At 40.8% G+C, this 24,562-nt stretch overlaps 1 protein-coding gene across 7 annotated transcripts in view; it reads right to left on the bottom strand.

Annotated features, from left to right (window-relative positions):
• LOC120229462 (TLC domain-containing protein 4-like) overlaps positions 1 to 24,562 on the bottom strand; it is a 99,276-nt gene that overhangs the window by 63,439 nt on the left and 11,275 nt on the right. The window contains exon 1 of one of the 7 annotated variants that reach the window (XM_039228475.1): positions 1,405 to 1,651. The exons of the other annotated variants lie outside the window; for them this stretch is intronic. The gene's annotated coding sequence lies outside the window, so the exon portion shown is untranslated. Of the gene's footprint in view, positions 1 to 1,404; positions 1,652 to 24,562 lie in introns of those variants that run through there. 7 annotated transcript variants of the gene reach the window in all.

Here is a 24,562-nt window from a genome sequence, read left to right on the forward strand (position 1 = left end):
AAACAGCTGGATGCCAGGTGCCCAGCTCCACCAGGTTAAAACTCATTCCACCAGGAATTGCAGGGGCAGGAAGAAAAGAAGCACTCTCAAAATATATTCTCCAGATCATCTGATGGGGGGGTGAGGGGGGGGTAGGTGGCAAGTCATCCAAAGTCCACCGCTCCTCAAGCCATTCTTTCCAATTTTCTAGCATGGCAGGAGTCCACTTATCTAATTTAGTTTCATCCCTAATTTAAAGAAAAGATTAACACGGAGGAAAAAAATCTCTTCTTCACACTTAAAAGGAAACTGGCATTCTGTCATATTACCTTCACTGGCTCCGCAAAGATGAAGCTGCATTCCAGCCTATATACCATGTGCCCAGACAGCAGTATCTCTCTTAACACACACACAGTCCAAGATCCATCTTTCTCAACTCCACTGATGACTGAGTGAAGATTTCACTAAAATGACGGCTTTCCCGCTTCACACCTCAACTCCTAACATCCACACAAACCCTCCCATCCTGTCCCTAAACTGGTATCGGATTCATTTAAACAACTGTCAAAGATCACTCTTTAAAAACAATTTTATAACTTCACATAAACATGTGAGCTAAATTAACACTCAGATGTGTTAAGAAAAAAAAATATTGGCCAGCAACAGTGAGCCTTTAATGAACTTCGACAACTCAAAGTACTTTCACAGGGGGTTTCCCACCCTCTTGGGCTGTAGGAAAATGCTAGCATTACGGATCCCATTTCAAGGCTGGGTAAATCGAGGTTCTCAGTTCAATAAACTTGCCGGGGTTACAATGGTAGAGCTGTGAATAGAACCCAGTCCCTTTCCCACTAGACCCTACTGCATGAGGTGGCTAAACATGAGACCCACTTGAGAACTACCAGGGCGAATAAAAGCTTGTTTTATTTAGTAGGGGGGGAGGGAGGAGAGGGGGAAACTTACCCACTTGATGCTCCTGACTGTGTACCGGCCTCTAACAAGAAAGCTTTCCCTAGCTGCCCCACGCACCCACCCCTTCGAGCTGCGACCCGAGCGGCACCGCCGGGCCGACCTAGCAGCACGAATCGCGCACACCCGGGGGCGGGAGTGGGACGCGGGGCGTGCGGGCGGCGCGGGCCCGCGGGCCCCGGCACACCGCCAGCGCCCCGAGCGGCGCCCGAGCCCGCGGGGCCGGGAGGATGCTGCGCGGCCGCACACACCTGCTGCAGTCCGCCCGGGCGCCCCCGGCCGCCTCCCGCGCTCGGGACGCCCACCCAGCTCCGGGCGCCGGAGCCCGCGGCCGCGCTAGGCCGGGGGCGGGAAGCCGCGGCGCCCCTGCCCGGGGACTGCGCTCGGCGGCGCGGGGGAGCCGCGGGGCAAAGCGAGCCCGCCCTTTTCCCCCGAACCCCCTCCAAATAGCGTCACCTGTGCAGGGTCCCGGGGCGACTCGCGCGCGGGCGGCAGCTGCGCGGGGCCGGGGAGGGCGGAGGGTGGCTACGGGCGACTGGTCAGCCGGCCCGGCCCGAGGGCTGGCGCCGGCCAGAGCCGCCCCGCGAGATGCTCTGCGGGAGCCAGGGGAGCCGCGGGCCCCGGGCCGCTTGGAAGAGCGGTCACGGAGGCTACAGCTACCGCCGCGCCCGCCGCGCCCGCCCGGACTGCGGGCTCGGGTTACCGCAGAGCGGCTCCTTAAAGGGGCCGCGGCCGCTCCGGCTCCGGCTCCGGCTCCGGCTCCCGCTGCTGCTCGTAGGGGCTCCGACCCGCGGCCAAAGTGGGCGGGGCCCTGAGACCAGCTGTGCGGCCGACCTTCGGGAGCCGGGACTTGAGTCCGCGAAAGGGCTCGGAAACGGGAACACCCAAGGCGGGCTGCGGTGAGATCGTGCAAGGACCCACCTGGCCAGAGACAGGGCTGTGCGGTGCCTCGGCTTCCCAAAACAAGTAGCCAAACAAACAAGTGACCAGAACGGTCTCAGTCTGCATCCACAGCGGTCAGTACCTGGGCTCGCCACGTTACCCAAATTCTTTTCAGATTATCAGTTTATATTCTATTTCTAACAGAAAGGAGATGAAAGAGTAACCGCTGATTTTTCATGCCACGTCTGACTTGGCCACAGCCCTATTCTTGATTGGGGCTGCAGGTGCACTCCAAACTGGGTAGGGGGCGTGTGTGGAAGAGGCACGTTCTCTCGGAGCGGCCTCCTCCGGAATCCCTAAAAAACACCCTAGATAGTGCGCCAGCACTGCACCTACACCCAACACCTGGAGTCCTTCTGCTGTCAGGGTGGGGAAGTAGGATTTGAATCTTTGGTGCTGCCAGAAAATTCCTAGTTGCCCAGTGCATAAAGTTTGCCATTCAAGAGTAGCGCTTCTGACCTAGCAAATAGAGCCTCAGAAACCTTCAAATGTTCTAGATCAACAGGATGGGGTTTTGAATAAAACAAAATAAGGAAGAAGTACATTTAGGCTGTTATAATTTCTGAAAAGTAATCACAAATACTCAGAAAGAGATGAGTTCTAATGTTAATTAGTAAGCACCTCTATTAATAATGTAGGGCAGTTATTTGTAAGAAATGGCTATCAATAAAGCTGATCTGTTTTGCCTAATATTTACATGCACACAAATACACATTAGCTAGCTGAACCTCAATGAGGCTCAATTTCTTCATCTATAAAATGGGGATAATAATTCATGGAGACCCAGTCTTGGCTACTGTACCTCAGACTAACCTAGAAAGATAAAACCTTATTCTACCCTATAGGGACAGGAGGCTGCCTGCAGTCAAGCAAGGAGGGAGAGCCTGTAGGCCTTCAAGTGCATTTCTCCATTCTCTCCCCGAGACTCTCGGGACATACCAGGGCATCAGTTACCTTTGACCACAACCTGCCCCATCACATCTGCTTCACACAGCCCTTGACAACTTTGGTTTGCCCCATATCTGCATGTACAGGTTGGTTATGTGTACACTTCTGTGGGATCAGTCCTACTTGTACAGACCGCACATGTCATCTCAGGACTCTGTCTCAAGATACCTCCTCCAGACCCTCCCCTGGGTCTGTCTCCAGTGGCTGATAGTTGTTGGGTTTTCCTGATAAATGCACCATCATTATCTTTGATATGCATATTTTCTAACACCCAGAGCGGCAGCCAAAGACAAGTAAACTCCCAGAAATCCACTCTACTCTAGGTCCCACTGTATTCCTTCATGTTAGGCCTCTGCAAATGCACCATCAAATCTGCAGGATTATTGTGAGATTATACAGAGCATGGAAGTGAATCCATCAAGGACAAGTCCTGAGATAAGGAAAGGAATTTGGTAAATATTAGGTGTTTTGAAATTTTTAACTAATCAAAACTCAAAATGACCTTAGGAGGTAGAAAAATGTATCAACTGCATATTTTCAAGAAAACTATAATGCAGCTTAATTTCTTTATAAATCGTCATTTCATTATTCCCATTTAAATCTTTAATCATCCTTAACTTTGTTTTTCCAATATTTCCCAGGAAAGCTCCTCCAAATTCTATGTTTACTATCTGAAGCTTTTCTGCTTGTTAACTGTGAAGTATCAAAGCTGGGCTGCACTTTTTGTACCTTTGTTCATTGAAACAGTTCGGAGAAATGAAATTATTTATCTTTGCTTAAAATAGAGAAAAATACAAACGTTCTTTTGAGGCAATTTTTTCTGATAAAAATTTTTTTTCATAGTCTGTAGACAAGAGATATGGTTTATTATATTTGTTCCTCTCTATGTAAGGTATCTCTTTTCTTTGTGTATATTTGGGTTTCTTTTAATTTCTTTTTTTAATTCTAGCATGATTAATGTAAAGTGTTGTATTAGTTTCAGGTGAGCAATACAGTGTTTGACAACTCTATACATTACTCAGCCCTCATCATAAGTGTACGCTTAACCTCCCTCACCTATTTCACCCATCCTCACACACATTTATATACACACACAATATCTACTTTATCCATTCATCTATCGGTCACTTGGGCTGCTTCCATAATTTGACTGTTGTAATTAATGCTGAAATAAGCATACGGGTGCATGTATCTTTTCAAATTGGTGTTTTCTGGATTCTTTGGGGAAATACTCACTAGTGGAATTATTGGATTATATAGTAATTCTATTTTTTAATTTTCAGAGAAAAATCCATAGTTTTCCACAGTGACTACACCAGTTTGCGTTCCCACCAACAGAGCATGAAGGGTACTTTTTCTCCATGTTCTTGCCAAAACTTATTGTTTCTTGTGGTTTTGATTTTAGCCATTCTGACAGGTGTGAGGTAATATCCTGTAGTTTTGATTTGCATTTCCTGATGAGTGATATTGTGCATCTTTGCACATGTCTGTTGGCCATCCATCTGTATGTCTTCTTTGGAGAAATGTCTGTTCATGTCTTCAGCTCATTTTCAAAATGGGTTATTTGGGTTTTTGGTGTTGAGTTGTATATGTTCTTTATATATTTTGGATACTAACCCTTTATCAGGTATGTCATTTGCAAATATTTTCTCCCATTCAGTGGGTTGACTTTAGTTTTGTTGACTACTTTCTTTGCTGTGCAGAGGTTTTTTTGTTTGTTTTGACGTAGTCCCAATAGTTCGTTTTTTTTGTTTTGTTTTGTTTTGTTTTTCTTTCGTTTTTACTTTTGTTTCCCTTGCCTTAGAAGACCTATCTAGAGGGGCACCTGGGTGGCTCAGTTGGTTAAGAGTCCAACTCTTGATTTCCGCTCAGGTCAAGGTATCACATTTGTGGGATTGACCCTTGTGTCAGGCTCCGTGATGGGTGTGGAACCTGCCCCATCTCGATCTCTCACTCAAAAAAAAAAAAAAAAGGACATATCTAGAAAAATGTTGTGGCTGATGTCAAAGAAATTACTGTCTATGCTCTCTTCTAGGATTTTTATAGTTTCAGGTCTCATATTCAGCTCTTTAATCCATTTTGAGTTTATTTTGGTGTATGGTATAAGAAAGTGGTCCAATTTCATTCTTTGCATGTTGCTGTCCAGTTTTCCCAGAACCACTTGTTGAAGACAAATTTTCCTGACAAAGTTGTTTCCAAAAATTCCCAACCTACTAAATAGAAACAATTACTTAGAAAACTGAGACCAAAAGCTGCATCTGTCTAAAATAACAAGATAATTAAAGCAAAAATATTTTGGAAGACTGCCTCCATTATCCACTCTGCTCTGTTAGTGAGGATATAACCAAAATAACACCAAGCATTTGATCAGAAAGATTTAGTCAAAAATTAATAACCCCAGGTACTACTTTTTATAATTGTTATTGGTAGTTTTAATGTATCAAGAATTTGTTAGGTTTTTTTTTTTTTCAGTATTTAAAAGTCCTTTCATTTCTTTTTCAGAGTTTTTGAAGAAAAAATTATTTCTGGATATTAGCAATGGTTATCTCTGGGTGGGTGAGATCCTTAAGTATTTTGTGTCCTTTTTGCTTATGTGATTTTTTTCCTATAATATGTATGTACTGCTTTTGTGTGTATTTTTGTTTTTAATGAAAGTAATATATATTTAAGTGAAAATTCAAATAGTTCAGAAAAGCTCATAGCAAAAACACCCAAGTCCTATCAATCCCCTGACCTACTTCCCCCCACACAGCATCACCCCACGTTCCAAATAACCCTGCTAGGTGTTCCTTTCCTAAATGATGTGCTTATACCAATGCTTCCTGACTCTGTGTTAGACATTATTCACTGACTTCTTGCCATGGTACTTAAGGATTTAGCTCTTTTATACATACCGCCACCACCACTTTGCCTTCACGGTTCCTTCTCACACAACTACATCACCACTTTCATTCAAATCAGTAATTTGTGTTTAATCCTGTCAGTGTAAATACAGCTCATTGTTGAATCAAGTAAGGTGCTATGATAATGCTTCACTTGACTATCCCCTGTTATCCCTGGATCTAATAACTACCTGGCGTTTTCACTTTTTTAAATGCATCTAACTCAAATTTTACTCAGATGCTTCAACATATTTATCAAATGCCCACCAATAATATCTTCCAATGCGCAAATATTGGAATTCACTCTCTGATGTAAGCTAAAGCACAGATTTTAGTAGTTTACTGAGGGTGTGCTCGACGGTAAGTTTTTTATAGAGTGCTTGCATATCTGAAAATGTCTGTATTCTAGTCTCATCCTCGATTGATAATTTGGATAGGTTGAAAGTCATGTTCCCTCAGCTTTTTAAAAGCACTGTCCCACTGTCTTTTACTTCCTGTGGTTGACAGTGTAATAAATGCCTAATGCCTTTCTAGTTCCCCTTCCTCTGTATCTGGCCTGTTTTTCTTTGCAGAATCTTCTTTATAGTCTCAAATTTCACAACAATCTGCCTTAGAATGGGTCTTTTTACTTTGATTGTGCTAGACCCTCAGGGGTGCTTTTAATCTTATCTGCAAATTTTTCCTTTTATTATTTCTCCACTAATTTCCTCCTCATTTTCTATTTTCTCTCTGGAAACTCTTGCGAGCAGGATGATGGGACTTCTTTATTATTCTCTAGACTCCTTGTCCTTTTATCCCACTGACTATCTCTGCATCTTTCTTTTCTACTACTTATTGCCTAAGTCAGAGGTTCTCAACTGGGGCAAGGTCTGGGGGTGTTGATTCATTGCCATTTGGCAATGTCTGGTGATACTTTTGGTTGTCATCACAGAGAAAGGGAGCATCTGTGGGCATCTAGTAGGGAGAGGCCAGGAAGGCTCCTAACCACTTCACAATGCACAGGACAGCCTCCCACAACAAAAACTTTCCAATCACAAACATCTGTCATGCCAAGATTGAGAAATCCTGGACCAGGAGCATTACTTCCAACCTTCTACTGAAGTTTCTATTTCAAACATCTTTTTCTTCCCCATTCACCAATCAGGCCTTTTGTTATGGGAACTCTCCATCAAAAGATAAACTCCTTTCTCCCAGAAAAGGAACTTCATACGTCATGGAGGGATTGTGTTGGTGGTACTATGGTCAGTGTGAAGTGCAGGAATGCAGGATGGCAGAAGCAGGGGGAGAAGGGAGCCAGTGGTGGCCAAGAGCTTTGAAAACAACTTGAAGACAATTCTCCTTCTTCAGGTTTGCGCCTCACCCCTGCCTTCTATGCCTCATCTCTGCCTTCCGTGGGACACTGATCATCACCAAGTGCTAAGGCTCTTCAAAACACTTTGGTTAAACCCCTCTTCCACTTTGCCAAGTCAATTATCTCTACTTCATCCAACTTCTGTCTTCTAAAATTTGTTGAAATCTTCGATCTATTATAGACTTTTCTCCCCTTTTCTTTTTCCTTGTGGATTATATCTTGTAAACCCTTTTCTACACTATCATTTGAGTGCCACTTTGCAAAGAATAAGGATAAACATAATTTTTTTTTAAATCACAGGAAGGGATCCAGAACAGAGAAAGGGGAAAACAGAAACCTATTTTTTGTAAATGTCTAACTTGTTTTTAATCATGACAAAATTTTTACAAATTTTTCAAATTAATTGATATTAATGTTACCAATCATCAGTTTATATTCATAACTTTTTTCCATTTTATAACCTTATTTATTTTCTGTTCTTTTCTTTTTTATTGAAGCATAGTTGACACATGATGGTACATTAGTTTTAGACATACAACATAGTGATTCAACAGCTTTATACATTATGCTAGGCTCATCATGAGTGTTTTACCATCTGTCACCACACAATACTATTATAGTACCATTGATTATATTCTCTAAGCTATACCTTTCATTGCCATGACTTATCCATTACATTACTGGAAGCCTGTACCTTCTATTCCATTTCACTCATTTTGCCCATCACCCATCCGCTCCCCTCTGGCAACCATCAGTTTGTTCTCTGTGTTTATGGCTCTGTTATTGCTTTGTTTGCTTGTTTGTTATGATTTTTAGATTTCACATATAAGTAAAATCACATGGTTTTTGTCTTTCTATGTCTGACTTATTTAACTCTGCAGAACACACTCTAGCTCCATTCATGTTGTCACAAATGGCAAAATCTCATTCTTTTTTATGGTTAAGTAATATTGCACATCTTCTTTATCCATTCATCTATCAATGGACACTTAGGTTGCATCCATATTTTGACTACTATAAATAGTGCTGCGATAATATATTTATAACTTTTAGATTAGTTTATTGAGTATCCTCCCAGATACTTTTCCATGCATATTTTATTTGTATATATGTTGATTTTTTTAAAACAACAAAAAGGACTAAAACATACATATTATTTTGTAATTGCTCAGACTACCCCATTCAACAGACACCATAATGTGTTTTACCACTCCCTTACTGATAAGACATTTATGGACCTAACTGTTGGACCAAACTGTCAGTTTTCCAGGAAGAGCAAAACAATAATGTCTGACTAGAAACTAATTCTAAGAGTCAAAGTCAGTTTAGACTAGATGGAGAAACACTGGAGGGTTCCTGCTTAGGTCAAGAGGAGGACAAGGGGTTACCTACTCTCCCACTGATAATACAGTGATATTTGAAGTATCAGTCAGGGGAACTAGTGAAAGAGAGAAAGTAAAAACACAACTCTCAGGAAAAAATTACAAAGTCGTCATTATTTCTGGATTATATGATTGTATACCTCAGAGACCCAAGAAAATCAACTGAGAAAATATATCAACAACAGAAAATTAAGTATGGAAGTAGGATATAATATTAATTATGAAAGTCTGTGATATATATGCATATGTGTATATGTGTGTGTCCATATAAATATGTATAATGTGCACGTGTATATTTGTACACATACACATACACAATACCCCTTACAAAATAAAAGACTCCACTTACAATTATAGAAAAAATGAAAAGTGCCTAGGAATAAATTTAACAAGGAATATGCAAAGCGTGTATGAGGAAAACTTTAAAACACTCCTGCAAGAAGCAAAAGTAGACTTGAATAAATGAAAAGACAGACCATGTTCTTAGACAGGAAAAGTTGATGTGTGTCAAGTCTCCCTAAATTTTAATTTTTTTAAATGTTTTAGTTATTTAAGAGAGAGAGAGAGACAGCATGAGCAAGGGAGGGTCGGAGAGAGAGGGAGACACAGACTCCAAAACAGGCTCCAGGCTCTAAGCTGTCAGCACAGAGCCCGACGCGGGGCTCGAACTCACAACTGTAAGACCATGACCTGAGCCGAAGTTGGATGCTCAACCGACTGAGCCATCCAGGGGTCCCCCAAATTTTAATTTTTAAATTTATTGCAATCTCAATGAAAATACCAAGAGGTTATTTTTTTTGGAATAGGACAAGCTGATTCTGAAGTTCATATGAAAAAGTAAACAAGCAAGAATAACCAGCAAAAACACTTTTGAAAAGGAATAGTTGTCTATACATATTTAAAAAAAACAAACTACAAAACCTCAATAATGAAACATTTAGGGATTATCATAGGAATAGACTAATGGAATTGAATAGAAAACCTAGAAATAGACCCAAATAAGTAGCATCTCAAATCAGAGAGATAAGAAGGACTTTTTAATAAATGTGTATTATGTGGAAAAATTAAGTTAAAACTGTATCTCACATTGTATGAGATAAATCCCAAATGGGTCAAATATGTAAAGTACGAACACTCAAATGTACTATAAGAAAATACGACAGTAAACTATAAAGAAAACCCACTGTCTTTAATCAAAAAAAAAAAAAAAAGGAAAGAAAATACGAGTGAATTCTCTTCTTACCTTGGAATGGGGAGGTCTTTCTAATTATGACTTAAAATCTACAAGTCATAAATATTAACAAATCTGACTAATTAAGAATCAAAACCCAGGGGTGCCTGGGTGGCTCACTTGGTTAAGTGTCTGACTTTAGCTCCGATCACGATCTTGCAGTTTGTGGGTTGGAGCCCTGTGTCGGGCTCTGTGTCGGGGTGTGTGCTCACAGCTCAGAGCCTGGAGCCTGCTTCAGATTATGTTTCTACCTCTCTGTCTGCCTCTCCCCTGCCTGGGCTCTCTCTCTCTCAAAAATAAATAAACATTAAAAAAAACCAAAAACCACTATGAGGCTAAAAAAATACCAATAACAACATATGCAAAGTCAAACACAAATTACAAACCAGGAAAAAAAATGTGATGCTCAAATCACAGATAAAGAAGTGCTTACCAACTTAATATATAACAAGCTTCTAGAAATCAAGAAGAAAAAGACCAGTCACTCCACAGAAAAATAAAGGGCATTAACAGACAGGTGACAGAAAAAGAAATACAAAAATGACCTGTATACATTATAAATAGCCTTCATTCATAAAAGATATGCAAATTAAAATTAACCGATTTCATCCCAGAAATAGATTGTTCTACTTTCCCACTACTCTGACTTTGGAGCATTTACTTCTCACTACGTCTTCTTCAGATTGGCTCTACCTATCATCATTTTGGGGAAAAGTGGGAAATTAATGAAGCTATATCTTTAAAAGATTTTTTTAAATGTTTATTCATTTTTGAGAGACAGAGACAGTGCATGAGTGGGGGAGGGGCAGAGAGAGAGAGGGAGACACAGAATCTGAAGCAGACTCCAGGCTTTGAGCTGTCAGCACAGAGCCCAATGCAGGGGTGGAACCTATGAACCACAAGATCATGACCTTAGCTGAAGTTAGAGACTTAACCGACTGAGCCATCCAGATACCCTTCATTTAAAATTTTTTTTAAGTTGCAGATCCCGAACACCTCATTAAGAAAGAAGGTAGGACTTAACTGGGTAACAGTAAGAGTATTATTGTTTATCAACATATGAAAATTCATGCTTAATGTTTTGCAACATGACAAACTCATATACCATATCATAAAAATCAAGAGTCTATTCCCTATCCTATTCCTATGAATAAAGATGTTTTTTAAAAATAAAGTTGAGGGGCACGTGAGTGTCTCAGTCGGTTAAGCGTCTGACTTGCGCTCAGGTCATGATCTCACAGTTCGTGGGTTGGAGCCCCGAGTCAGGCTCTGTGCTGACAATAGTTCAGAGCCTGGAGCCTGTTTCAGATTCTGTGTCTCCCTCTCTCTCTGACCCTCCCCTGCTCATGTTGTCTCTGTCTCTCTCTCTCAGAAATAAATAAAACATTAAAAGAAATTAAAAATAAAGTTGATAGTTGAATTATTCATAAGTAGTTTTCATAGACCTTATAGCTAAATATTATTTTATTATTTTAGAATTTAGAAATATTCCGTAGTATAAACATCTGCCCCACCACATCTACTCATAAGCGTATTCAATCCCAAATCAAATTTCTGTAGTCATGTAAATCTACTACTTGGCCGGTCGTTTCTCACATGAACTATTTATATGAACTATCCTAAAAATAACTAAAAAGAGGAAAACAGTATTTGTTTAATATACATATTATCTCCCTTACATGTCTCAATCAAATTGATCTCCCAATGTCATTATGACAAATGCTCATGCAATATACTCTTACTGTAATCAACCCCCCCATGCATCTAAATCATGTTCATTGCTAACAGGTGTTCCTGTTTTAGACACTCTTTATGAAGAGTTAAGAGCATCAAGAATGATGGTTATATAATTATTATTTATGTAGAAAATATATACGCTGCATTCAGATCTCCCACTTAATCTTGAGGTCTGCATTCTTTATATTTTGGTAAAAAAAAAAAACTTTTTTTGCCCTCCAGCAAATAAATTTTGAAAAATTACCCACTGCCATCTCTTTTCAAAACCCTTTTGTTATACTTTGCAATATGCTACGAAATTTTCCTTATTTCAGGAAGAAGCCAATCTAGTTTTAATTAAAAAGAAATCATCTGGTGAGAATTTATTTACCACAAGGAAAGGTATGATTCTAGTCGCAGATTTTAAAATTCACACTGCTACAAAATATGAGGTAAAAAACAGTTTTTGAAAGACGGTTACAATTAAATATCTTCAATCTTTGTCAAATATGTTTTATAACAACACGTGGAATATCCCAAAATGCTAACATAATGTTTGATAACCAAAAAGTAGGAAGAAATGGATTGTGGGGTAAGGAAAATGTTAATTATTAGTACTAATTATGCATAACATATTAGAAACTATAATATCAATAATGAAAAGACCTTCAGGATATTTAACTTAATCATTAAATTCTTCGCCTAAAATATAAATCAGGCATTTCACAAAGATAATATGTACACCAAATTGAAATAAAATGTCCAAATTTGTTGAAGCATAGAAATTATTTCTTTTGATGTAAATCTGAAATTCATTTTTCCCCCAGATAGTTATGGATACAAGTTGAAGTCTCCAGTATTTGGACCTTTGGAACACTCTGCAGTGGTTCTCGATCTCTCTACCAGGCTACAAGATCCACCAACCATGGAGTCACCTCTGACTCCCTTTTGGGCCCACAGAAGCATTCCCCATGCGCGTCAGAGCCTCCATCAGCAAGCTACTCTCTCTCCTTTGCTCCAGCCTTGTTCCTACAACTTCTAATTTACCTCTGCTATCATCAGTAAGAACATAAGAAATGTTGTCTGAATTTAGAAATAAATTAGATCAATACGTTTATCCCAAGTCCAGCTGAGTCTGGACAAGTGCCTCATTATCAAGGCCCATCGCTGAAGGAAGAGGCAACATCACCGTCCATCAGGGTCCAAAGCACAACTGAGAGTTTCACAACTGTGTTCTGTGAGTTCAGGCACTAAAGACACTTTTAAGCTTTTAAGTTACCTGAAGACAGAGTTTCTGTCTTCTACATCTTTTCACCTTATACGGCAGCTGCAAGGGGAGTGCTCTGCATGGATTCTCCCCTCACATCTTTTCCCCACTTCTCCCAGCTTGTCAAGGAATTCTTTTAGGAATCCAAAGTTCTATAGCTCAGGAAGAGTCTTAACCGATAATCTACACCCTACAGAGGAAATTAAAGCAATTAAAGTTGGTAAAAGGTGATCAAGGGGCACCTGGCTGGCTCAGTCAGTTAAGGGTCCAACTCTTGGTTTTGGCTCAAGTCATGATCTCACAGTTTGTGAGTTTGAGCCTGGCACGGGGCTCTGTGCTGACAGCACGTAGCCTGCTTGAGGCCCTGTCCCCCTCTCTTTCTGTCTTTCCCCTTCTCGCTCTCTAACTCTCTCTCGAAAAATTTTAAAAATTAAAAAGGTTATAAGATAAAAAGGCAATTGCATAATTTAAAGAACCACTTTATCTTTCTCTTACAGAGGAACTGACCCCTGGTTTGCACTGGAAGGCCTGTACCAGATGACATTTTAAAAACTATCAGGATGTGGCTTTTAACACAGTTTTATGCATACAGTAGTCTACTAGGAGAGAAAGGGAACATAGCCCCCAGTGTATCACTGTAGAGGTGAAAGGAATTCCATTTCAATTCACCCTGTCTTAATCCAAATTGTTAATTCTTTCAACAAAGAATGCACATTTTAAGAGCATCCTGGGAGACATTTAAAACAATGGTATAAATTCTGATGCTAGCCATATGAGAAATTCTGGAGAAATAACTATAACAAACAGTCAAAAACAACTATTTACCTTGAACATTTGTTATACTAATTTGGAAGGTAGATGGCACACATTGAGCTAAAGTTCAAAACCACATGTCTCCTAAACAATGGAGCCGGAGATGTGGTGTTGTGTTTGTTTGGTTGGTTTTTTTTTTTGGTTGTTTTTTGTTTTGTTTTGTTTTTGCAGATCTGCCCTTCTTTGGTTTGTAATGACCATTACAACAATAAAAACTAATCATTCTTTGAATTTGGAAGACAATATAAAAATACAAAGCTAACTCACTGACATCCCCCTTACCACCTCCTCATCCTAAGCCCAGAATTCAGGCCTTCCACTAGTTTCTATAGAAAATGACCTCCAAGAATTTCAAGATTTTCCCCCAACTTTACCTAAAATTAAGGAGTTCCTGGGGAGTTGAATGGCCTCCGACCAGCTCTGTGTTCTTCTGTCTTTTCTTCCCTACATGGGAATTAAAGGAGTATTTTTTGTTGCTCAAACTTCTTGGGAGCTTCTATGCTTGCCTAAATTAGCTCTTCCAAACCAATGTAGCAGCACCCCTAAAGTCAGGCCTGAGGAACACACTCTCCAAACTGATACCCCTTCCTTTGCTCTCATTTTTTAATAAGCCCTTGCGTTCTCCTAGCCCTTGACCTTTTCGTCTCCAAGTTTTGATGATTCCTTGCACCTAGTAACACATGGACCTTCCTGCTTAATTCTGAGCTCCAAAGTCTGCAATTAACCTTTTGCTCAGTTCACTTTCACCCACTACAGGAAATGACCTCATCCAATTTGGACCCGATCTCAGCTTTTATTTCTTTGTCGTCTCTGTTGTCCCTAACACTGATATCAACTCAACTTACACAACAACCTGCCTAAGACTCTCTTTCCTGAACTCCAGATCTTTATTCCCAACATCCTACTATGTGTTCCTGGTTCTTCAAATGCAATAAAATAGAACTCATTTACACCCCCACCCCCACTCCATACTCTTTTTTCTCATCGCTCTCAGTTTATGGGGTCATCATGCCTCTAATCATTAAACCTAAGAAACCTCAACTTTCCTAGACTCTCCCCATGCACTGAGCCCTCTGCATCTAAGTAGACACCACATTCTGTCAATGCTACTTGCTAACCATCTTCCATATATTTACCTCCTCCACCCTTCCTCTTTGACTCAATTTAGGCCTATGTACCTTCTCAGACAACCTCTGATGGCTCTCTGGCATCTTCTTTCTTTGAGCCTTTGTATAGCAAAATAATAATTTCCCCTCCCATGTTTTCACAGTGCTTAGTACCATGCATTAAACACACAGAAAACCCTTAGTAAATATTCATTAGTTCGGGAAAATACTTCAAATCCTTGTGATATCACATTTTTCCATTCCTTGGCATTCAGAGATTGCCTCTGCCTCTCCAACCTCATGCTTCTTCAGGATTCTCCTAACTTGCTGTTGATTATCTTCTAATTCTTTCCCTCTCAGTCAGCTTTCTATTATTCTTTACTGCCTATCAAATATGTGAATGGCATGAAAGTCCTCCATTCCAGCTGGAAACTACCGTTTCAGGCTTATGGTTCATATTCTCCCCCTCACATTCTTTTTTTTTTTTTTTAATGTTTTATTTAGTTCTGACAGAGAGAGAGAGAGAGAGAGAGACAGTGTGAGCACAGAAGGGTCAGAGAGAGAGGGAGACACAGAATCTGAAACAGGCTCCAGGCTCTGAGCTGGCTGTCAGCACAGAGCCCGATGCGGGGTTCAAACCCATGAACCATGAGATCATGACCTGAGCAGAAGTTGGATGATTAACCGACTGAGCCACCCTGTCGCCCCTCCCTCTCACATTCTAGACTCAGACTAGCCAAATCCAGCCACGAGCCATTCCCCAAAAAAGTGCATTTTCCTGACTCCTTGCTTTAGCTCATGCTGCTTCCAAAACACAGACTGTCTTTTCTCCCCCTCGCCCCTTGCCCTGTCAAAAGCATCCCTAGTTTTAAGACCTGGACAGAATGCCACTTTCTTCATAAAAACTTACAGATTCCTGCAGACAGAATTTCGTTCTTCCTCTTCTCTCCTTCTTTGAAACTTAGTTTACCACTTGCTTTGGACAGGTATTTTATGTCTTCTACTAAAAAAGTCCCTCAAAGCGTATTTTTCAGACCACCTGAAACAGAGTAACTGGAGCCCCGTTAAAGAAACAAAACCATAACAGAAACCCTACTGCAGCAGAGTCTTGGGAGGTCGAGCTAAGAGCTCTGCAGGCTAAAAGCAAAGTGCCCCAGTACAGCCCACGGTGATCCCAGAGCCCTCGGAGTTGCAGAACTGGGCCTTGAAGTCAGTCAGACTGGGAGTTGTATTCCAGTTATGTCTCTGTTAAAAGACAATTTTCAGAAATACTTAAAACTGACTCTGGTATAGATAGAAAAGAAGAAAAAAAAACATTAAAGATTTTACTTAATTCATTCAATGAGGGAACCAGGCAGATGTTATAACCTGTTTGAAAGAGAATCTGAAAGAAACACATTTACACGAGGCTGTAAGATGACTCAAACGTGACCAAAGTCTACCGTCAGATAGTCCAGGAGGATGTGCAATAGCTCAAAGACAGCAGTGGGACAGGCGGCCTAGAAAATGTCCTCTGGGCAATGCAGTTCTCCACTGAACATAAAATTTTTCTACATGTCTTGCTAGCTGTGTGACTTTGAGTATGTTGCTTAACTTCTCTACGCCTCAGTTACTTTATCTGTAAAATGATAAAATTTCATAATTTAAAAAAAAAACATTTTAATGGCGATACTACTTACCTAATATTGCTCTTGTGAGAATTAAATGAGTTAATGAGCACCAAGCGCCCAGGACGATGTCGAGCACGTGACTCAAGAAACATTACACAGTGGTGCTAGTACTAGTGGTAGTCTCACCACTGACTGTAAGTCCCTTGAGCCTCAGCCTCGTTTATTAATGAACGTATTCAGTCAATCAGTTGACTGACACTGGTTAGTGTGTGCAAAATACCTATTCATGCTTCGTTCAGGTGGATAATAAAATAGTCCTTGTCATCAAGAAGTCTGGGCTAGCAAAGGAGATGAGAACCTAGGCAAATAATTAGATGCGGATATAATAAGTGAAAATAAAGATATGTGAGCACAATTGACAAAGCGGCCAACCAATTGTGCGATGGGAAGAATGCAGACAGAAAAGCATGATAAAGGGGAATTTGAGCTGAATCTTGAAGGGTGAACAGGAAATCACTAAGAAAGCACAGTGTACTAACAATTACTGTGCTAGATCATTATGCCTGTTAATCTTATTTAATTCACAGAAGAGCCATATAATCACAGCTCACCCTAACTGAGTACTTACTATGTGTCAGGTGCTGTATTAAATAACCATCACTGTCCTATTTTATGAAGAAATAATCCTGAGGCTTAGAGAAATCAAGTAACTTTCCCAAGATGATACAGCCAGTGAGTGGCAAAGCCACAACGCATCCCAGATAACTTCTTTCCAAAGTGTGGAAAATATCATCTCAATTCACTAACAGAAGAATCAATACTGAGAGACTATGAGATCTCCCACAGAGACTGATTACAAATTGTGTCCTTGGTTTTAAAGGCCAGGAGATAGGAAGGAAACATACTCCAGAAAGAAGGAGAACACGCAAAACCCTAGAAGCATGGAGGAGCCTAGCATGGTTCTGGGAACCAGAAATGCTTGGAACTCGATATGCATTTATGGAAACAGCAACAAAAGATAAGACCATTAAAGTAGGCAGGGACTGTGAACAAACAAATTGTGCCACACTAACTATTGCAGACTCTGCTCAGGAAGGTATGAAAACAATGACATATTTTTAAGCAAGGGAATGGGACCAAAGGTTTAGAAATTGGGGGCAAGGCAAATAGTTGTGGGACAGCAAAGTCTAGTATTACTGAGATGAAGAGTTTTGAAGTCAAACAACCTGCCACTTATCATGACCTAAGGAAGGAGAACCTTTTTGAGGAGAACCTCTCGTCATCTGTACAATGAATATAATAATAGTGTCATCATGAGGATTAAATGAAAGAAGGTAGGTAAGCACCTGCTCAGATCCAGCAGGCATTCAGTAAATGACGGTGGTGGTACTAACAGTTGTTTATTGCTACTTTTGTTGTGATACAATACATAGAGACCTAGTTTAGGTCTTTTTGAAGGAAGAACATGTTAAACACTCTTTCTCCTGGGTTGTTTGATTTGTTCAGACATAGTAGATTAATTTATAGCAAAACAGAAAAGCCCAGGAACACAAGAACAACCAAATTTCAGGAATGGCATGAGGTTAACGGTCCAGATTAGCAAACATTTCTTGTGTCCCTATTGTGTGTGTCTCACATTGTATTAAGTGGTACATATCTAAAAATAATTAAGACACAATCTCTTTTCACAAGGAGTCAACAGGTTACAGTATAGTTATTTTGGTTGGTCACCCTATCTGAGAATCTTGGGCTCCTCTCTTATTTACAACTTCACCTTCTCCTAAGGTCTGATACTTACACTACTCTTGTAGAAATGACCTTGGTTTCTCTACTTGGTTACCTGCCCTCCTCCCCCACCTTGGACTACTTTCTTTCTTGGCTACTCTACCTGGACATGTCAGATTACACCTATTTGATCCAACTCTATCCTTAGTAGCCCAGTGCTGAGACATTTTGCTACTACAGTCAAGTTAAATCAATTTTCTCAACAGCTGGTCCTAGAAGTCTTCTCAGAGGAAAGCACCTAGATGAGTTATTGTGAGTAGATGGTATGACTGAGAACTGGGGTTAGCAAGAGACAGGATCATAAAAGACTAAACTGTTTACCATCAGAAACCCACATGGGGTTATGAAAGAAATGGTTAGAAAAGAGAAGAGAAAGAGAGAAAAGAGATGGAAGACAGAGTAACTTCATAGCACACGTGAAATATTTTTATAAATGTATAATACTCTATCTTATTTCCATTTCTTTGACTCCTTTCATGTCTTCCAAATCTTCAGTAAATCTTCCACAATCCCCAAGCCCCCACCTCTCCCCACAAACACATACACTGTGTGAGTGGAAGGGGTAGTGGGGTAAGTGAAGAAATCATTGGGCCAAGATCCACCGCTAAAAGAAGAGAGGAGCAACATGGAGACAGCACATCCAGAACAAAGACAGAACCCTAACGGAACCCAAAAGTAGGAGTAGAGCCCAACGTAATGCTGGAATCATAGATGTCTGGGAAATTGGCAAAACATATCAGCATGTACTGTGCTTCATTCAAGAGTTGTGTAATAGGGGCTTGAACCAATCTTAACTCATTAAAAAACAAAAGAGATAATCTTAGCTGATATCTGGGTCATGACTTCTTGAGAGTCCTTCATGATTTGGCACAAACTCCAGGTCTACTTTTCCAACATTTCTACTGCCTTCCCCACAGCTGACCACCACTGTCCTCCCTATGTTACTGTAACAGTCTCCCTGGGATCAGCAGACATTTTCTTCAAAGGGTCGGATAGTCATATACTCAACTCTGCACTTAATAGAAGCAGCTATAGGCAATATGTCAATGAATGGATATGGTTGTGTTCCAATAAAGCTTTATTTACAAAATCAGGTGGTGGACTTTCTATCCTGCTTCTTCTGTTCTCCACATTATAATCAGAGTACTCTTTCAAAATGTGACTCCTCTGCTTAAACACTTGATTGGCTTCCCATTGATCTTAGGATACGGTCCAAATTCCTTGACAGGATAAATAAATTTCACCCCATTATCTCCTCTCTAGCCATTTCTGGCTCTGAACTCCATTTTTCAGCCCTATTGAACTGCTTTAAATCCCCCAAGTTCCTGGTTCTCTCTTCCTTCCGTGCGTTTGCATATGCTGTTCTTTGGCCTGGAATCTTCTTCCCTTCCCCCAATCCCCTGACTAGTTAATCCTTTCGCATCTAAATTTCAAGTTTCACATTAAGTCTAACTTCCTCCAGGAAGATTTCCATGATGCCTAAATTCTCACAAAGTGCTGAGATTGCTGGTTTCATTGTCTGAGTCTCTTGCTGGTTTGACGCTCTATGAGGACAGGAAACTGGTTTGCCACTCACCATTGTATTCCAAGGTACTCAATAAATAATGGTGAATAAATGGATTCTTGACTGAGGAGGAAAGAAAAGACAAAGGCTTTTTGGTGGAACACAAGCTGAAATTTGTTTGAATTGCTCCCTCTAATCCGAAATCAGCTCCTGGGGCCCTGTGCTTTCTGTTGCAGCTTGCAGAGAGCTTTGGGAAACACGGACTATGTCACCCAGACTTTCTGATGTAGAAACCACAGTCCTGAATGGTTTCGCTTCTGCCTCAGTCTCCAGATGTAATCTGTCCCATCTCTCTTTGGCACCTGATCTCTCACCTTACATCCTGTTTACAGCCTTGTACACAGTGTACTTTATATTTGGTAACTACTCTTGCAGAGAGATCTTGGCCTGCCTTTTTGACCAGTGCTAAATATCAGATACCATGTGGTGGACATATTCTACAGGCCAGGCTCTCGGGGCTTCCTCTGCAACCCAGGCCTCACTTAATCACTGAGTCCTCCTTCTAGCCTCACAACGTTATGAGAAATCTGCTCTTATTATTCCCACTTTACAGTTCACAAAAAGTAAGACCTAAAGAGAGGGAGTAACTTGCGAGAGAAACAGAACAAAAGGCACAGCTGAGATGGAAGGGAGGAAAATCTGACTCCAGAGCTCGAGTTAACCTCATTCTACTTTACAGTTCTTCTAGGACTGTGTCTGCTTACCTGTCTATGTGCCCCAGAGGTCTTTGGCAGGGCTCCCACATGGTTCATCCTGAATCTCATGGAGAGTGTGGGAACAAGGCAATCTTAATAACTAACACTTACCACAGTCACTGTGCTAAGTGCTGTTTATATACGTGTTCCCTCATTTAACCTGCTCAGACCCTAAAATAAAAGATAAAGTTAGCCCTATTTTATGGCTAAGAAAATAGAGGCACAAAGAGGTAAAACAGGGTGTCCAAGCTCACACAATTAGTAATGGGAGGACCTAGGATTTACACCTAGACACTCTGACTCCACATTCCCAACCCACATTCCCAGGCAAGGAGAGACTATGTAGGGAGGTAAAAAGCACAAAGGATTCCTCAGGTCTCATAAGATGGCATGTAAATATATGGGTGAGGGTGAATGATTCAGGCTTTATTCATCCCAGAGAGATTATAACCAAGGATTTCTTAAGTTAGTTATTGCTGCCTAAACAATCACAAAACTTCACGGCTTAAAGCAATAATCACTTATTAGCTAAACTTCTGTGGGTCAACACTCTGGGCTGGCCTTGACTGAGAAATTCTGCTGGTTTTGACTGGGCTCACTCATGGTGACAGTCAGTTGTGGCAGCTTAGCAAGAGCTTGATGGCTCAAGATGGGGTCTCTAGAGTCAAGGCTAGCTTCATGGGCATGCACCTTGTGCTGAGTTTATCGTTCTGTTATTCCTGTCTTGAGATTCTTAATAATAATAGAACAAAGGGGCTCCTGGGCCTTGCACATTATGTTGCCGGTCATGCTGGTGGTTCATGCTGGTTGCCAGCTGGGCATCTTTTGCCACACAGCTTCTCTTTCTCAAAGAAGCCAGCCCACATTTTTTCACATGATGACAGAAGCTTGTCAAGAGAGTGACAGCAAAGCCTGTAAGGCTTCTTGAGTTCTAGGCTCACAATTCCCACATCATCACTTCTGCTGCATTTTACTGATCAAAGCAAGTCACAAAGCAACCCCGAATACTAGGAGGTGGAGATCCAGAATCTACTTCTTGATTGGAAGAACAGAAAAGTTACAGTGAAAGAGGGCATGTATGGTCAGGGAATGAATCTGTGACCATTAATTGCAATCTATCACAGAGTAGGTACCTGTTTAAGCAAAAATCATTTTAGTCTTGGACATAATGTGATTATGATTCCTCCTGTGGTCAATCCAGGCAAAGGTATCCTGGACACTGTTGGTCCAGCTGACCCTTGAACAACATGGTGGTTAGGGGCACTGGCGCCCATGCAGTCAACAATCTGCATATCAATTTTGATTCTACAAAAACTGAACTATTAATAGCCTATTGTTGACTAGAAACCTTACTGATAACATAAGCAGTTGATTAACATATATTTTATATGTTATACACATTGTATACTGTATTCTTACAATAAAGTAAGCTAGAGAAAAGAAAATGCTAAGAAAATCATAAGGAAGAGAAAATGTATTTAGGGTAATGTACTATAAAAAAAAATCCACATATAAGTGGATCTGTACATGTTGTTAAGGGTTAACTGTGGTTGGATAATACAGGTCTAGACCATAAAAGGGAATCCTGGTTTGACATACAGATTTGAGAGTTGTCAACATGCAGGTGTTAAGTTTCTGAATAAGCAAATCAGAACCCCCAGATTGCATTAATTAAGGCAAAGGTAAACAAAGAGATACACTTGATCCTGCAGACACTCAAATATCTGAGTGCACTCTTCTTCCCAAACCTCTCAACCCCTCTCTCTGACAGAGACCATCTGTGGGCCTATGTAGTTTCTGTAGCCAGCCCAAAGTTCGGTATCTCTGAGAAAAGGACTTCTCTATTATGTGTAGATGTGGCTACATATAGTCCAATAACCTATAAACTAAAAAGAAGTTTCTTGGTGCCCACTCTTTATTTTGGAAAAATTTTTTAATGTTTATTTATTTTTGAGAGAGACAGAGACAGAGAGAGAGACAGAGTATGGGCAGGGCAGGGGCAGGGAGAGAGAGGAAGACACAGAATCTGAAGCAGGCTCCAGGCTCTGAGCTGTCAGGACAGCCTGATGCGGGGCTTGAACTCACTGACCATGAGATCATGACCTGCGCTGAAGTTGGATGCTTAACTGATGGAGCCACCCAGGCACCCCACTTGATTCCCACTCTTAACCCCATATGCAATGGTGAAGCAGGAATAGAATTAATTATAACAAAACTTCCATTTCACAAAGGGCAGAATGGGAAATTACAACAATAAGTAGTCCTTCATAGTTTTCTCTGCAGACAGAACTTCCCGCCCTGGCCGTGGAAAAGCTCCCTGATTAACCCACCTGGATGCATTTGGTTATGCCCACAGTGTCCCTGGGCTCACACTCTGGGAGGTTCTCCCTTGCCCATAGTCCTCCAGGTTCAAAATTTCAGTGACTACTGGAGAGCATGCTTTCCTGGAGAAGGCTTGTGGACACAATGTCTGGCTTTTGCAGGTCAGATTTTGGGTGTCTTTGGCAATACAGTTCCTCAAGATCTTAGTAAGGCTTCTATGCTATTCATCTCCAATCTGTTACGTGTGCCAGAAGCTAGACCCAAAGTTCTTTTTGGGACCGAGCTCTCAAACTTGCTTATTCCCTAGTATCTATGCTTTACTCATTCGTCTTTTCATTGTTTTAATGGTGGCTACTGTGAGGTATTCTTTAAAAAGTAAATGAAGGTAACACCCCCAATCTGACCTTTGCTGCAAAGCTAGATTTCTTTGGCTAAGGAATCTTAATGCGTAGGCTTCAAGAAAGCCTCTGAGGGGCGCCTGGGTGGCTCAGTCAGTTAAGCGTCCGACTTTGGCTCAGGTTGTGATCACATGGTTCGTGAGTTCGAGCCCTGCATCAGGCTAACAGCTCAGAGCCTGGAGCCTGTTTCAGATTCTGTGTCTCCCTCTCTCTCTGACCTTCCCCCACTCATGCTGTGTCTCTCTCTCTCAAAAAATAAAAATAAACATTAAAAAAAGTTAAAAAAAAAAAAAAAAAAAAGAAAGCCTCTGAAAAACACTACTCTCCTGTTTGGACTATACAAATAATTGGATTTTTCCAACCTTGTGAGGTCCAAATTTTCTATATGCTCTATTTCCTTCCATCTCTCCTTGAAAACCCATCCTTTCCGATGTGAGTTCATTTCTTTCTTGAAAAGCCTTTCTAAACTAACCAAGGAGCCATAGTCACACATTTATATTCTGGTTCTTTTCAAACGTTTCCTCTAAAATGTAGCCATAAGAGAAACATGGTCAGTCTTCCAAACTGAGTGAGATTTTTACCAAATATTTTGCAATGGCACTATAAGAATAGCTAGTTTTCCAGCCTGTGAGATCTCTTTCCTCTCTGTCAATTCTCTGACCATTTAGGTAATGCTATAGGTTTTAAGACTCTGTTAGAAGTCCTCCATTTCCAGGTATCAATTTTTGTAGAAAAGGCTAAACTGCTGTCACAGAGACCCCAGAAAGCAGTGAAAAATGAAAGTAAAGAAATGAAAGATGAAAACAATTTCTTCCCTTTTCATAGAACAGTTGGGCCTAGACTGAAAGGGTGCTCTGTTCTGTGAGGTCATTCAGGACCCAGATTCCTTGTATCTTGTTGTCCCAGCCCCTCCTAGGATGTTTTCCTCATCTTGACGGGTGCAACCGGTCATAGACATATCCAGGGAGGAGACAGCAAGCAATGTGAGGCAAGCCATCTTCTTTCAAAAAGGTAAGGACAAAGTTGTACTCTGTGCTTCTAGTTATAGTCCATTGGCAAGAACATCCCCACAAAACCATAGCTAGCTGTAAAAAGGACAACAAGGAGTCTCCAGCTGAGCGAACATGCACCAGAAAGAAGACAACAGATGTTGTGGCGGCAGCCATTCATCTGCCACATGAAGAAAGGATTCCCAAGGTTAAGAGTCCTCAGAAATGTCAAAGGCCAAAATATGGTAAATAGGATTTTGTTTTTCAGAGGGAAAGAGAATGGCAGTGTGAAAAAGAATAAAAGAAAGGAAAAAATCCAGCTGGTGGCTACCCAAGTTTCCATTTTATTATTTCTAGTATCTAAATATATTTTCCAGTTGTTTTTTTATTTGAAGGTAAGTAGGTAAAAGAAAAACTAAAAAAGAATATCAAGTGTGATGTGAAGAGAATCAGAAGAGAATGGAGTAAAGAAAGTCAATGGGAGAAAAAAATTCAATTGCCTGAGGGAAGAGAAGAAAGGCTGGAAAAGGAAATGCTCTTTGGACTCAAAAATCTAGAGGTTACTGATGAGTGACTATGGCAGAAGAGAGATTGCAGCAAATTACAGAATGAA

Source organism: Hyaena hyaena, unplaced genomic scaffold, assembly GCF_003009895.1.
Source record: "Hyaena hyaena isolate Hyena2069 unplaced genomic scaffold, ASM300989v1 scaffold_32, whole genome shotgun sequence".
In the NCBI taxonomy this organism is placed as follows: Eukaryota; Metazoa; Chordata; class Mammalia; order Carnivora; family Hyaenidae; genus Hyaena; species Hyaena hyaena.